Below are 7,098 nucleotides of genomic sequence, written 5' to 3'. Positions count from 1 at the left end.
TTTCTTTACTAGGATTTCTGAAACCAAAAACAGCAGAAAACAAAGAACTCGGCACTTCGGCATCTTGTTAATAGGTTAGTTCCGTAAAATGCACGAATATGACATAAAGTGTGCATAAAACATGTAGATAACATCAATAATGTGGCATGGAACACAAGAAATTATCGATACGTTGGAGACGTATCAGCATCCCCAAGTTTAGTTCTGCTCGTCCCGAGCAGGTAAAACGATAACAAAGATAATTTCTGGAGTGACATGCCATCATAAACTTGATCATACTATTTGTAAAGCATATGTAGAGAATGCAGCGATCAAAACAATGTGTATGACATGAGTAAACAAGTGAATCATAAAGCAAAGACTTTTCATGAATAGCATTTCAAGACAAGCATCAATAAGTCTTGCATAAGAGTTAACTCATAAAGCAATAATTCAAAGTAAAGGTATTGAAGCAACACAAAAGAAGATTAAGTTTCAGCGGTTGCTTTCAACTTGTAACATGTATATCTCATGGATATTGTCAACATAGAGTAATATAATAAGTGCAATAAGCAAGTATGTAAGAATCAATGCACAGTTCACACAAGTGTTTGCTTCTTGAGGTGGAGAGAAATAGGTGAACTGACTCAACATTGAAAGTAAAAGAATGGTCCTCATAGAGGAAAAGCATCGATTGCTATATTTGTGCTAGAGCTTTGATTTTGAAAACATGAAACAATTTTGTCAACGGTAGTAATAAAGCATATGCATCATGTAAATTATATCTTATAAGTTGCAAGCCTCATGCATAGTGTACTAATAGTGCTCGCACCTTGTCCTAATTAGCTTGGACTACCTGGATTATCACCGCAATACATATGCTTTAACCAAGTATCACAAAGGGTACCTCTATGCCGCCTGTACAAAGGTCTAAGGAGAAAGCTCGCATTTGGATTTCTCGCTTTTGATTATTCTCAACTTAGACATCCATACCGGGACAACATAGACAACAGATAATGGACTCCTCTTTTAATGCTTTAAGCATTCAACAACAATTAATTCTTTTCTCATTAGAGATTTGAGGATGTTTGTCCAAAACTGAAACTTCCACCATGGAACATGGCTTTAGTTAGCGGCCCAATGTTCTTCTCTCACAATATGCATGCTCAAACCATTCAACTCAGTGTAGATCGCCCTTACTTCCGACAAGACGAACATGCATAGCAACTCACATGAAATTCAACAACGAGTTGATGGCGTTCCCCGCAAACATGGTTATCGCACAACAAGCAACTTAATAAGAGATAAAGTGCATAATTACATATTCAATACCACAATAGTTTTTAAGCTATTTGTCCCATGAGCTATATATTGCAAAGGTGAATGATGGAATTTTAAAGGTAGCACTCAAGCAATTTACTTTGGAATGGCTGGAAAATACCATGTAGTAGGTAGGTATGGTGGACACAAATGGCATAGTGGTTGGCTCAAGTATTTTGGATGCATGAGAAGTATTCCCTCTCGATACAAGGTTTAGGCTAGCAAGGTTGTTTGAGGCAAACACAAGGATGAACTAGTACAGCAAAACTCACATAAAAGACATATTGAAAGCATTATAATACTCTATACCGTCTTCCTTGTTGTTCAAACTCAAAACTAGAAATTATCTAGACCTTAGAGAAACCAAATATGCAAACCAAATTTTAGCATGCTCTATGTATTTCTTCATTAATGGGTGCAAAGCATATGATGCAAGAGCTTAAACATGAGCACAACAATTGCCAAGTATCACATTACCCAAAACATTTATAGCAATTACTACATGTATCATTTTCCAATTCCAACCATATAACAATTTAACGAAGGAGAAACTTCGCCATGAATACTATGAGTAGAAACCAAGGACATATTTGTCCATATGCTACAGCGGAGTGTGTATCTCTCCCATAAAGTGAATGCTAGGATCCATTTTATTCAAACAAAACAAAAACTAAAACAAAACGACGCTCCAAGAAAAAGCACATAAGATGTGGCCGAATAAAAATGTAGTTTCAGGGGAGGAACCTGATAATTTGTTGATGAAGAAGGGGATGCCTTGGGCATCCCCAAGCTTAGACGCTTGAGTCTTCTTGATATATGCAGGGGTGAACCACCGGGTGCATCCCCAAGCTTAGAGCTTTTCACTCTCCTTGATCATGTTGCATCATACTCCTCTCTTGATCCTTGAAAACTTCCTCCACACCAAACTCGAAACAACTCATTAGAGGGTTAGTGCACAATATAAATTGACATATTCAGAGGTGACACAATCATTCTTAACACTTCTGGACATTGCATAATGCTACTGGACATTAGTGGATCAAAGAAATTCATCCAACATAGCGAAAGAGGCAATGCGAAATAAAAGGCAGAATCTGTCAAAACAGAACAGTTCGTATTGACGAATTTTAAAATGGCACCAGACTTGCTCAAATGAAAATGCTCAAATTGAATGAAAGTTGCGTACATATCTGAGGATCATGCACGTAAATTGGCATAATTTTCTGAGCTTCCTGCAGGGCAGTGGGCTCAGATTCGTGACAGCAAAGAAATCTGGAACTGCGCAGTAATCCAAATCTAGTACTTACTTTTCTATCAACGGCTTAACTTGGCACAACAAAACTCAAAACTAAGATAAGGAGAGGTTGCTACAGTAGTAAACAACTTCCAAGACACAAAAATAAAAACAAAGTACTGTAGGTAAAAACATGGGTTGTCTCCCATAAGCGCTTTTCTTAACGCCTTTCAGCTAGGCGCAGAAAGTGTGTATCAAGTAACATCGAGAGATGAAGCATCAACATCATTACCAGCGGTGTTGGGAGTTTTATCAATTTTAGGCCTATAGTAATTCTTTGGTTTAGGCACCTTAGAGACATACATGAATTTTTGCTCCTTACCCACATAAGCTTTCTCATTAAATTTAAGAGAAGAAAAAGTTGAACCCAATTTTCTCATAGCTTCTTCAATTTTACCAATTCTATGGGTTTGATTATCATGGATAGCACAAGTTTCTAGAGTAGCAATTCTTTCATTAATTCCTCCTAGGATTTTATCAAGTTTATCAGTATTATCCAAGTAATATTTCCATTTTAGTTTCAATGCTACAATTTTTCTCTATGGTTTCCAATTTTTTCATAACATCCTCAAGGGAGGTTTCACTTTTAGTTTCATTAACAGGTGGTGTTCCAAATAAACTCTCAATAATGCAACTAGCTTCTAAAGCGGAAGCACCTAGGAAGTTACCTCCCGCGAGACAATCAAGAACATATCTATTCCAACTAGAGATACCAACATAAAAATTCCCGAGTAGGATAGTGGTGGAGTGTTTCTTGGTGCACCTATTATGGGCATCACTAATTCTATACCAAGCATCTTTTAAACATTCTCCCCCTTGTTGCTTAAATGAACGAACTTCAACTTCAGGATTACTCATTTTAGTGATAGTAAATAAAGCAAACTAGATAAAGTAAATGCAAGTAAACTAATTTTTTTGTGTTTTCGATATAGCAAACAAGATAGCAAATAAAGTAAAACTAGCAACTAATTTTTTTGTATTTTGATTTAGTGCAGCAAACAAAGTAGTAAATAAAATAAAGCAAGACAAAAACAAAGTAAAGAGATTGAGAAGTGGAGACTCCCCTTGCAGCGTGTCTTGATCTCCCCGGCAACGGCGCCTGAAAATATGCTTGATGGCGTGTATTTCACACGTTCGTTGGGCAACCCCAAGAGGAAGGTATGATGAGCACAGCAGCAAGTTTTCCCTCGTAAAGAAACCAAGGTTTATCGAACCAGGAGGAGCCAAGAAGCACGTTGAAGGTTGATGGCGGCGAGATGTAGTGCGGCGCAACACCGAGATTCCGGCGCCAACGTGGAACCCGCACAACACAACCAAGCTACTTTGCCCCAACGAAACAGTGGAGGTTGTCAATCTCACCGGCTTGCTGTAACAAAGGATTAACCGTATTGTGTGGAATATGATTGTTTGCAGAGAAAACAGTAGAAACAAGTATTGCAAGTAGATTGTATTTCAGTAAAGAGAATTGGACCGGGGTCCACAGCTCACTAGAGGTGTCTCTCCCATAAGACGAACAGCATGTTGGGTGAACAAATTACAGCTTGGGCAATTGACAAATAAAGAGAGCATGACAATGCACATACATATCATGATGAGTATAGTGAGATTTAATTGGGCATTACGACAAAGTACATAGACCGCCATCCAACCGCATCTATGCCTAAAAAGTCCACCTTCAGAGTTATCATCCGAACCCCTCCAGTATTAAGTTGCAAAGCAACATGTACAATTGCATTAAGTATGGTGCGTAATGTAATCAACAACTACATCCTTAGACATAGCATCAATGTTTTATCCCTAGTGGCAACAGCACAACACAACCTTAGAACTTTCTCGTCACTCGTCCCAGTGTCAATGCGGGCATGAACCCACTATCGAGCATAAGTACTCCCTCTTGGAGTTAAAAGCATCTACTTGGCCGGAGCATCTACTAATAACGGAGAGCATGCAAGATCATAAACAACACATAAGCATAACTTTGATAATCAACATAACAAGTATTCTCTATTCATCGGATCCCAACAAACGCAACATATAGAATTACATATAGATGATCTTGATCATGATAGGCAGCTCACAAGATCCGACAATGATAGCACAATGGGGAGAAGACAACCATCTAGCTACTGCTATGGACCCATAGTCCAGGGGTAGACTACTCACTCATCACTCCGGAGGCGACCATGGCGGTGTAGAGTCCTCCGGGAGATGAATCCCCTCTCCGGCAGGGTGCCGGAGGCGATCTCCGGGATCCCCCGAGATGGGATCGGCGGCGACGGCGTCTCGCAATGTTTTCCGTATCGTGGCTCTCGGTGACCGGGGTTTCGTCACGGAGGCTATTTGTAGGCGGAAGGGCAGGTCAAGAGGCGGCACGGGGGCCCACACCACAGGCCGGCGCGGCCAAGGGGGCCGCGCCGCCTAGGGTTTGGCGCCCCGTGGCCCCTCTTCGTCTCTCCTTCGGACTTCCGGAAGCTTCGTGAGAAAATAGGCCTCCGGGCTTTTATTTCGTCCAATTCCGAGAATATTTCTTTACTAGGATTTCTGAAACCAAAACAAGCAGAAAACAAAGAATCGGCACTTCGGCATCTTGTTAATAGGTTAGTTCCAGAAAATGCACAAATATGACATAAAGTGTGCATAAAACATGTAGATAACATCAATAATGTGGCATGGAACACAAGAAATTATCGATACGTTGGAGACGTATCAATTATCATATTATTTTTTAGCATACTGCTTACTCCAATAATTTGGGACCTTGAATCGACATGATGTGTTGGAAAAGCTCGTCAACTAACTTGCGTGGGTTTGTGGGTATGATGTGGACTTTATCGCTCAAGTCTAGTTTCTTCGGACCCTCCACAATCACATAATCAGGAGTAGACACATTTCGTTCATGGTAGGTTTATAGTATATTGGCTTTCCTTTTATCTCATTAAATTCCAACTCCACCAGTACAACGATTAATTTTTGGCGAAATTATTTCATATCCTTCTGCAAAATATAATATTTAGAAATATCCCATTAAGCCAATTATTGAAAATGTAAGCAGCTACTAATGTTATCCTCAAGAATAATAACACACCTGAGTGAAATGATCGAGACAACACATCACATGTCCAATATTTCATATAATTAAGCATGAATAACCCGCACGATGCGCTACAAGATTATTAGGCACCAATTTAGTAATCAATATAGAAAAATCAACGGAAATAAACATTTCGACATGCATAATTTTTTTTGTACCTATGCGCTATTGGTACACGTATAAGCCCATCCATCTAAAAAGAGAGGTCAACATACCCATCAGTTTGCATAGTTCTTGAAATTGTTCTACTAATGGCCATGTTGTGACATCGAGATCCATCCACCTGTCACCTTTGTCAAAGTCTTTCATTTGGGATGCAATTTTCACATGCTTCTCAAGTCCCTGCAACTTTTATATGAGACAAAAGGTATTAGATATTGAGGCAAACCCAATGTAAAGAGCAAATCAAAATCAGAAGTTATTTACCATAACAGTGATGTCACTCCGCCCCATTGAGCCACCAAGTGAGTCCAATATTTGTACACGTTTTTTTGCATTTACGACCAGTAAATACCAGTGCACTCTAAAATTCCTAAGTGAAGCGGATCAAATTTACAAAAAATGTAGCATTTTTGGCACTCCAAAATCATTATAAGGACTCCAACTTACGACATCTATCCATTTTCGGTTTCCTCAAGTAAAATCCTTTAATACTCTTCTCTCTAATTCAGATATCTAGTTTAGGACATATAATATTGATGTTTAAGTGGTACATATTCTCAATAGTTTTGAATTATAGCTGTTTTGTTATACAAGATTTTGCTTTGTTTGCTGCTTTCAAAATTTATATGATTTTCGAAGGATGATTAAATATAATTATCAGTGATGTCACTCCGCCCCATTGAGCCACCAAGTGAGTCCAATATTTGTATCACACTTTTTTTGCATTTACGACCAGTAAATACCAGTGCATTCCAAAATTCCTAAGTGAAGCAGATCAAATTTACAAAATATGTAGCATTTTTGGCACTCCAAAATCATTATAAGGACTCCAGCTTGCAACATCTATCCATTTTCAGTTTCCTTAGGTAAAATCCTATAATACTCTTCTCTCTAATTCAGATATCTAGTTTAGGACACATAATATTGATGTTTAACTGGTACATATTCTCAATAGTCTGGAATTATAGTTGTTTCATTATACAAGATATTGCTTTGTTTGCTGATTTCAAAATTTATATGATTTTCAAAGGATGATCAAATATAATTAATTAGAAAATTGTGTACAAAATTGAAAGATTGTTTTAAAGATGAACAAACATATCAATGACTTATCGAAATGATACAAACTTATAATAAAGTTACAACCATAGATAAATAATTTGTTTCACGGATGACAGTTTGAAATAAAAACTTCATCGATAAACACCACCTCATGAGTCAAGACCACACTAAGTCTTATTTATTTTTATTC

Source organism: Lolium rigidum, chromosome 3 (genome assembly GCF_022539505.1).
Source record: "Lolium rigidum isolate FL_2022 chromosome 3, APGP_CSIRO_Lrig_0.1, whole genome shotgun sequence".
Taxonomy (NCBI): Eukaryota; Viridiplantae; Streptophyta; class Magnoliopsida; order Poales; family Poaceae; genus Lolium; species Lolium rigidum.
This window is presented reverse-complemented; position numbering follows the sequence as displayed.